Source organism: Peromyscus maniculatus, chromosome 23 (genome assembly GCF_049852395.1).
Source record: "Peromyscus maniculatus bairdii isolate BWxNUB_F1_BW_parent chromosome 23, HU_Pman_BW_mat_3.1, whole genome shotgun sequence".
NCBI lineage: Eukaryota > Metazoa > Chordata > Mammalia > Rodentia > Cricetidae > Peromyscus > Peromyscus maniculatus.
The window spans coordinates 57,063,357-57,072,664 of NC_134874.1; the positions used below are offsets into that span (position 1 = coordinate 57,063,357).

At 47.7% G+C, this 9,308-nt stretch overlaps 1 non-coding gene across 1 annotated transcript; it reads left to right on the forward strand.

Moving 5' to 3' along the window:
• The first annotated feature begins 6,345 nt into the window (after positions 1–6,345).
• Trnaa-agc (transfer RNA alanine (anticodon AGC)) lies at positions 6,346–6,420 on the forward strand. The gene has a single exon. It is a non-coding gene; the product is annotated as a tRNA-Ala (tRNA).
• Positions 6,421–9,308: the final 2,888 nt, after the last annotated feature.

Sequence of the window (9,308 nt, forward strand, 5' to 3'; positions counted from 1 at the left end):
GATCCACAAGCTCTCTATAACCCACTGTCTGGTTGGGATCCACATTGCTCTCTATAACCCACTGTGGTTGGGATCCACATGCTCTCTATAACTCACTGTGGTTGGGATCCACACACTCTCTATAACCCACTGTCCAGTTGGGATCCACAAGCCCTCTATAACCCACTGTGGTTGGGATCCACAAGCTCTCTATAACCCACTGTCTGGTTGGGATCCACAAGCTCTCTATAACCCACTGTCTGGTTGGGATCCACATGCTCTCTATAACTCACTGTGGTTGGGATCCACACACTCTCTATAACCCACTGTCTGGTTGGGATCCACATTGCTCTCTATAACTCACTGTGGTTGGGATCCACACACTCTCTATAACCCACTGTGGTTGGGATCCACAAGCTCTCTATAACCCACTGTGGATGGGATCCACACGCTCTCTATAACTCACTGTGGTTGGGATCCACACACTCTCTATAACTCACTGTGGTTGGGATCCACAAGCCCTCAATAACCCACTGTGGTTGGGATCCACAAGCTCTCTATAACCCACTGTGGTTGGGATCCACAAGCCCTCAATAACCCACTGTGGTTGGGATCCACAAGCTCTCTATAACCCACTGTGGTTGGGATCCACAAGCCCTCAATAACCCACTGTCCAGTTGGGATCCACAAGCTCTCTATAACCCACTGTCTGGTTGGGATCCACAAGCTCTCTATAACCCACTGTGGTTGGGATCCACAAGCTCTCTATAACCCACTGTCCAGTTGGGATCCACAAGCTCTCTATAACCCACTGTGGTTGGGATCCACAAGCTCTCTATAAACCACTGTGGTTTGAGGTGTGGTCTGCTCCCCATGTGAATTTCGCTGTCTTCAAGGTCCTTTGAAGACTGTGAATACTTAAACATTTGAACTAGTCTTCTCCACATCACAGAGTCCAAATAGGAGTCAAAATGGGTGAGAAACGTCTCTCGCAGGCTCAGACATTTGACCACTTGGTCCAGTTGATGGTGCTTTTGGGGAGCGGAGCAGTGTTGCCGAGGGAGTACATCCCTGTGGCAGGTTCTGTGAGTTCGTGGCTGCACCCCACTTCCAGTCGCTCTCTACTCGGTGCTTGTGGCTGAGGACTGTGCTCTCAGCGTCCTGCTCCAGCTGCCACAGCTCCCTGCAATGGTGGACTCTTATCCCTCCGGAACTGTAAGCCAACATAAACTCTTCTGTAAGTTGGTCATGGTGCTTTATCACAGCAACAAAAAAGGAGCCAGTCCAGAACCTAACTTTCCCACCATACCAAGCAAGGCAGCATACAGAGCTTACAATGACTTACAGCAAGTGCAGAGCAATTCAAAGTTAATCTTTCTCATCAGGTATACATTCTCCACTAAACTAATGGGTCAGGTCAAGCAAATTCACAGACCGTAAGAATTGAAAAAGAGTCAAATGTAAGCTGGACATGGTGGCGCACACCTCTAATGCCAGCACTCAGGAAGCAGAAGCAGGCAGATCTCTGTGAGTTCGAGGCCAGCCAGGTCTATGTAGTGTGTCACAGGACAAATGCTGTGGAATATTCCATTACACTGTGTGAATATATGTTGCTGTGATTGGTTTATTAAAGAAGCTGACTGACCAATAGCTGAACAGGATAAGGTTAGGCAGGAGAGCCAGGCTAGGCGAATGCTGGGAGGAAGAAGGGCAGAGCCTGGAGTTGCCAGCCAGACTCAGAGGGAGAAGAAGATGAACGTGCCATGCTAATAAAGGTACCACCACGGGGCAGAGTGTAAATAAGGAATATGGGTTAACTTAAAATGTAAGAGCTAGTTAGTAATAAGCTTGAGCTATCGGCTGGCATTTGTAATTAATACAAGCCTCAGTGTGTTTATTTGGGAGCTGCTGCTTCCATCTACAGACAGCCAGATCTACATATTAAGATCCTGTCTCAAAAGAGAGAGAGAGAGAGAGAGAGAGAGAGAGAGAGAGAGAGAGAGAGAGAGAGAGAGAGAGAGAGAGATGGTTCAGTGGTAAGGGCACTGGCTGCTCTTCCAGAGGACCCGGGTTTCATTCCCAGCACCCACATGGCAGCTCACAACTGACTGTAACTCCAGTTAGACAACCCTCACACACACAGACAGACATGCAGGCAAAATACCAATCAATGCACATAAAATAAAAGTCAATAAATAAATCACATTTTTACAAAGAGGAAAGAAAAGGAGCCAAATGTAGTTTGGACCGACTGAACAGAGCGTGTTTGAGAGAAGTGTCAGGCGTGCACGGAGTGAGCACTGTCAGTTTACAGTGGCTTGGCCGGCCATCTCAGTAAGACGTCGTGACGTTCGTGCATGAGGTCGTGTGCACACAAGAGGGAGCAAACCCAGAGCCTTGTGCTTTCGAGGTGAGCACCTCGCAACTGAGTACACTCCTAGCCACTTACTTATATTTCTTTTTTGAGACAAGGTCTCACTAAGTGGCCAGGGCTGGCCTTGAACTTCCAATCCTCCTGCCTGAGCCTCTCAAGTTCTGGAATTATGCCAGGCTCAGTAGTCAGTTTTATCTGCAGTGAAGTTAGTTCACTGAGTACAGCACTATAGGACAGTCTGAAGGAAGTGCTGGAGAGGTGGCTCAGTGGTTAGAGCACCGGCTGCTCTGGCAGAGGCCAGGGTTCAGTTCCCAGCACCCACGGAGTGGCTCACGTCGATCTGTAACTCCAGTTCCAGAGGATCTGACGCCCTCTTCTGGCTTCCTCAGACACTGCATGCAAGCAAGCACTCAGACAGAAAGAAATACAATCTTTTTTAAAAGATGATTTGGAAAAAAAGAGGGAGACTGCATGCATGTAATTTCCAGTACAGTATATGTTAGTAAACTAACCCATAGTATATGCTTACTGTTACAACTGTTCTGTCAGTCTGCTTAACTGATGAATTAAACTTTATCATAAGCATGTACTTAGAGATCAAATTGTAGTGTGTACAGAGTGCCGGACTATCTCGGCTCCCAGGTATCTAGTAGGTGTCCCGGGTCACAGTCCTACCAACGAGGGTCCACTGCTACTATTTCTGTCTTAACTAGCATTTTCCACGATGGAGTTTTTGAAGAAAAGGACTAGACGTGCATCTAAACACCGAGGATCAAATACTCTTGCCAGTCAGAAATAATCCCTGTTTGTGTGCGTAGAGCATCGTATGCTTTCCTGAGAGACGGGGCGTGGTTGACAAGCTAGCCGGTTACTTCTGCATATGATGTGCGTGGGCGGTCGGGCTATAGCTGGACTCTAATGTCTTGACCCTCCTCTTTGGTGTGTAAAACCGTAGCTATCTAACTAATACGTCAGCTCTTGAATGCATTTTTCAGGGTTTGCAATATCCTTGAATAATCCCTCCTCATAGATATTTCTAACTGTGCCTTGACAAATGCAAATTTCCTTTGCCTCATGTCTCTTTTATAGTCTTAGAAGTGTGTGGTATTGTGATGTGCATTCCCTTCTTTAGAAGCTTCAGATGACTATTTTAAGTTTCTCCCACATAAAGAGCTCCTGGCTGATGTTTGTTTGGCTTTTCACTGCCTGTCTTTTCCGGTACAATTTTCCATTGCATCTTGTAGGAGGAGCTGTGCCTCCTCTCTCCCACCTGAGGATGTCGGGTGCTGAAAGGAGTGAGTTCTGCGATATACTTTAGGTGGAGAGAAGAGATTGGGGGTGCAGTTGGTTCGGTGGCAGACATTTGCTTAGCATGGGCAAAGACATGGGCTTGACCCCAGCACTGCAAACAGTGAACCAGGGAATGAATAGAGGAAATAGGAGCATGCTCACTCTGTGTCTAACCCACCTTTTCTATTCAGGGACATTTTAGCAACATTTTCCTATGTTACTTAAGATCTTTACCATCACCTTGCTGTTCCAACCCACATTCCTGGTGTGCACCGAGCAGCGTGCCTAGCTATGTTAGGAAATAAAATTTTTTTGAAGAACACTGACCTAATTCAATGTTGAATCAGTCAAAACCACTAGATTTCTCTGCCCCTGTCGAAACGTGGATGTTCAGGTTTCCTTTCTGTTGCTATGATAAAACACACTGACCAAAACAACATGGGGGGAAAAGGGCTTATCTGGCTTCCACCTTCAGGTCCTAACCTCCCTGGGGGAGTCAGGGCAGGAACTTGAAGCAGAAACTGGAGGGACGCTGCTTGCTGGCTCACTCACGGGTTTGTATTTAGCCAGCTTTCTTGTACAGCCCAGGACCACCTGCCCAGGGAATGGTGCCACCCACAGTGGGCTGTGCTCTCTTAAGATCAAGTAACGATCAAGACAACCCGCACAGATGCTCACAGGCCAATCCAATGAGGGCAGCCATCAGATGAGACCCCCTTCTCAGATGACCCTCAGTTGTGTTGACAGGTGACACCAACCAGGACAATAAAGATGGTGGAGCTTGTGCTTCTCTGCAGATCCCGCTACTGTCAATAGCTTTTCAGATGGTGCTGCAATGCCTCTCCATGTTCTTGTGTTCAGATGACTCCTCTTTTCCGAGTCCAGCCATCCCCATACTGAGAGGTCACCACTCAGAGAAGGTGCTGACCGTCCTATGTCTCTCCACGCCTCACTAATGAGATCCAGATGCTGGTCATACCTGGCAACAGGAGTTGGTCTACACAGGCTTCTGATGACTTGGACTTTGGCTTAATAGCTTCTGCATAAGATAAGCATGCCTTTGTCCATAGTTTCCTCTGTAGATGTAACCAACCGTCTTATTAAATAAGAAACACAGAACCAATGCAAAGAAGAAAGCCAAGAGGTCAGAGCTAAGAGCCTTACCCACCTGCTGCAGCTAGCCTCTTCAGCCAAGAGACCTCTCTGAAAGAGACCTACTTCCTGTCTGTTTGTCTTTATATAGACTTTCTGTTCTGCCTTCTCATTGGTTGTAAACCCAAGCACATGACTGCCTCGTCACTGCCTGTATGTACAGCCCTCCAGGTCTTCTATGGTATTGAGGTTAAAGGCGTGTGTCTCCAATGCTGGCTGTATCCTTGACCATACAGAGATCTACCTAGCTCTGCCTACCAAGTGCTGGGATTAAAGGCGTGTGCCATGAATGCCCAGCTCTGCTATGGCTCTAATAACTCTGACTCCCAGGCAACTTTATTTATTAACATACAATTAAAATCACATTTCAGTACAAATAAAATACCACCATATTCCTCCTCTATACTACTAATGTCAGGATATTAATAGATATTAATAGTTCTGCTGCACCCACATGGTATAAACATTAAAGATAATAAACAAGGTTCTCAGTTTGTGTCCTTGGTAAAATTAGGCTCATTATTATGAACTCTCATACTCACCAGACAAGACTCTTGTGGTTGGTGGATGGAGAGATCTATCCAGTAACTATTACTGAGATTTTGCAAGGTACCCGTGTTAGCTTTCCATCATCATCACAAGATAACTGAGTTCAACTTAAAAGGAGGATGGTTTAAGCCAGGCGGTGGTGGTGGCACACACCTTTAATCCCAGCACTTGGGGGGCAGAGCCAGGCGGATCTCTGTGAGTTCAAGGCCAGCCTGGGTTACAGAGTGAGTTACAGGAAAGGCGCAAAGCTACGCAGAGAAACCCTGTCTAAAAAAAAAAAAAAAAAAAAAAAAAAGGAGGAAGGTTTGCTCTCGGTTTCCAGTCAGCTGGTCCTATCGTTTTGGGGCAGTGTGAGACAGCCTATCAGGGACTATATGGTGAGACAAGGCTGCTCCCTGAATGGTGTCTGGACAGGAGAGAGAAAAAGAGACAGAGACAGACAGACTGACAGAGAGAAAGACATGCAAGAGACGAAGGTCCCAGTACCACTTTCAAGAGCATGCCCAGCCAAGGCCAGCGATGTCCTCGAGAAGAATCATAGGCCTCCTTGGTGGTAGACGTGGTGCTGGCACACCCCCATGTAGCAAATACTCAAACCGCCATACTCCTCACCCACGGCACTGAAAGGCATTGCCAGTGGATCATGGAACTCCTCCATTCCAGGCAGTCATTACTAATCGATCAAAGTGTAGTCATTTCCTCCAAACAGACACACTCCCTCCAAGAGGGAGGGGAGGCTCATTAGACTCAGAAGGTCAACAAAAGTCCCGTGTCTGGGAAGGCTCAAATTTCCAAGGGTCTCCATGGCCCATCCCCAGGCTTGTAGAAGCGGCACTAGAGGGAGAGTGACCGGCCAGGCTGCCCAGAGGAGAGTTCTCAGCTCCATCTATCTGCTCCAGGGACGGAGCTTTGTGAGTCCTCTCCCCTGTGGGGTGTGCTCCCTTAGGAGCCCCTCACCCAGGCTGCTGTTAAGGACCTCAATTAAAACTCCTTGGCTGGGAGCTGGGGGTTTAGCTCAGTGGTAGAGCTCTTGCCTAGCAAGCACAAGGCCCTGGGTTCGATCCTCAGCTCCAGAAAAAAACAAACAAACAAACAAAAAACCCTCCTTGGCTCACCAAGTCGCGGACTTTGGCGAAGTCTGGTGTGTGTGTGTGTGTGTGTGTGTGTGTGTGTGTGTGTGTGTGTGTGTGTGTTGCGTCTCCCCAAGAGTTCTCTCACACAGTACAGGGTGACTATTAAAGATGAGATGGAGGAAGGTATGTAAGCATTCCACCAGAGAAGATATGAGAGAATGTCTCAAGATGAAGAATGAGACCGATGTCGCAGCACGTTCACAGAGTCTTCGTCAGAGTCTTAAGGTGTCCTGGTTAGTTTTCTGTTTACTTGAGACGAACTAGAATCAAATAAAAAGAGCAGTATCAGTTGAGAAATCGCTCCCACCAGACTGGCCTGTATGCAAGTGTGGGGGCATTTTTCTGGATCGCTAATTGAAAGGAGGGGGCCCAGTTCACTGTGGGCAGGCGGGCCAGAAAGTGGGCTGAGCAAGCCATGAGGAGCGAGCCAGTAAACGACACTCCTCATGGCCTCTGCTCTCATTCTTGCATACATGTTCCTTAAGTTCCCGCCCCGACTTCTCTCAGTGATGGAGTGTGATCAGGACACATAAAGTGAAATAAACTCTTTTCTCCCCAGGTTACTTTTGGCCATGGTATTCTATCAGAGCCCTAAGATGCCTATATTTAAAACATAATTTTAAAGGCCATATCCAATTATATTTGGAATTTCATCAATAAACGATACGTGGAAACCCATTCTCTTGCTATGTTAATATATAAACGATATTCTCAAAGTTACCTATTGCCCAGTGTCTTAGTCCTGTGTCTATTATAGTGAAGAAACACCTTGTCCAAGATAAATCTTATAAAAGAAAGCATTTAATAGGGCTGGCTTACAGTTTCAGAGGGTGAGTCCATCATCATCATCATTGTGAGAAGTAGACAAGCATGGCATTGGAGACTGAGAGCTTTACACCCTGATCCGCAGACAGCAGAGAACGAGGCGCTGGGCTTGGTGTGGGCTTCTGAAACCCCAAAACCCGCCCACAGCGATAATCCTCCTCTACCAAGGACCCACCGCCTAATCCTCCCCAAACCGTTCACCAACTGTGAACTGAGCGTGTAAATATATGAGCGTAGAGCATTCTCGTTCACAACACCACACACAGTCATCAACAGATGGAGCTCATGAAACTGAAATGCTTCTGTATAGCAAAAGAAATTGTCAGTTGGGTGAAGAGACAGCTTACAGAAGGGGCACTATATCTCACAGAGGTTTAGTACTTAGAATATACAAAGAATTCAAGAGGCTACACACCAGGAAAACAAACAGCCCCATAAAGAGTGGGTTATGGAACTCTACAGTGAGTAGTTTTGTTTTTTTGTTAAGATTTATATTTGTTGGTTAAATGGCGCGCTGCTTGTGGCTGGCAGAAGTTCCCGAGACTCTGCTATGCCGCCAGGTTTACGCTGTTGTGTGGCCCGGTTTACCAGTGCCCGCCCCTATCTGCCAATGCAGGTGGTAAATGTATCCTCCCCTTTGTCCCATGGCTGTAGCCAAGAGAAAAACAAAAAATTAAAATAACAAACCGGGATCAGACTACAATCTCGGGCGTCCCTGAGAGTGGAGAGAGATGCATGAATCTGCTCACGTCACCGTTCCTCATCAAGGGGAGGTGAGGGCTGCGCTGTACTGCAGTTGATCCACCGTTGAGCCCTAGACAGCATTGACCCCCTCGTCCGGAGCGGAAATGTGCCTGCCGTTGCCAGCACAGCCCGAGGACAACCCCCGGGGTGTCCATCGCAGAATGGTGGGCTCACTGTGGTGACAGCAGCAGTAGCTGTGTGGGGGTCCAGTGGAGGCGGAGAGGGAGGCGCGCATGCTCGCGGTCTCATGGATGGGGGAGGAGGCGGCAGGCGGCAGCGGTCACAGCAGGTCCTCAGTGCTCTGTGGTATATCGGAGTCTGAACGGCACCAATGTTGGTTAAACAGTGCTGCTCATGGCTGGCCTCCAACTTGTGATGTTTTCTTCGAGGCAGGAGGATCACGAGGCAGCCACGAGCAGCACCATTTAACCAACAATATTATGTATACAGTGTTCTGCATGCAGGAATGCCTACACACCAGAAGAAGGCACCAGATCTCATGATAGATGGCTGTGAGCCACCATGTGGTTGCTGGGAACTGAACCCAGGTCCTCTGGAAGAGCAGCCAGTGCTCTTAACCTCAGAGCCATCTCTCCACCCGCCCCCCACAGTGAGTTCTTAAGAGGACTACAAATAACTAATAAATATTTGAAAAGGTTTTTCAACAACATTGGCTATCAGGAAAATGCAGGTTATAGCTGCATTGTGAATCCATCTCACCCAAGGCTGAATGGCTGTTGTAAAGAGAAAAAAAAGGTAACAAATGCTGGAGAGGATAAGAAAGGGAATTGTTCAGCCACTGCTGGTGGACGGGCAAACCAGCACAGCCAATATGGAAACCAATGTGGAGGCTTCTGAAAATAGACCTAGTCTACGGCCCAGCGTATCGGTTCCTTTCCTGTTGCTGTGATAAAATGCCATGACCAAAAGCAACTTAAGGAAGAGAGAGTTTGTTTTGCTTTATGGTTCCATCATGGCTAGGCAGGCACGGCATGAGCTGGAACCGGTCACAGTTCATGGGCACACAGGAAGTAGAGAGGGAGAACAGGAAGTGGAGTGACACAATAAACTCTCAAAGCCCACCCCCAGTGACGTCCTTCCTCCAGCAAGGCTCCGCCTCCTGGAGTTTCCGTAAACTTCCCATGTGATGCCACCAGTTGGAAATGAGTGTTCAAATACCTAAGCCTCTGAGGGACAATTCTCATTCAAACTACAATGCCTAGCCGCGCCATGTCCAACGGATCCCATATCCCAGTGCAGAG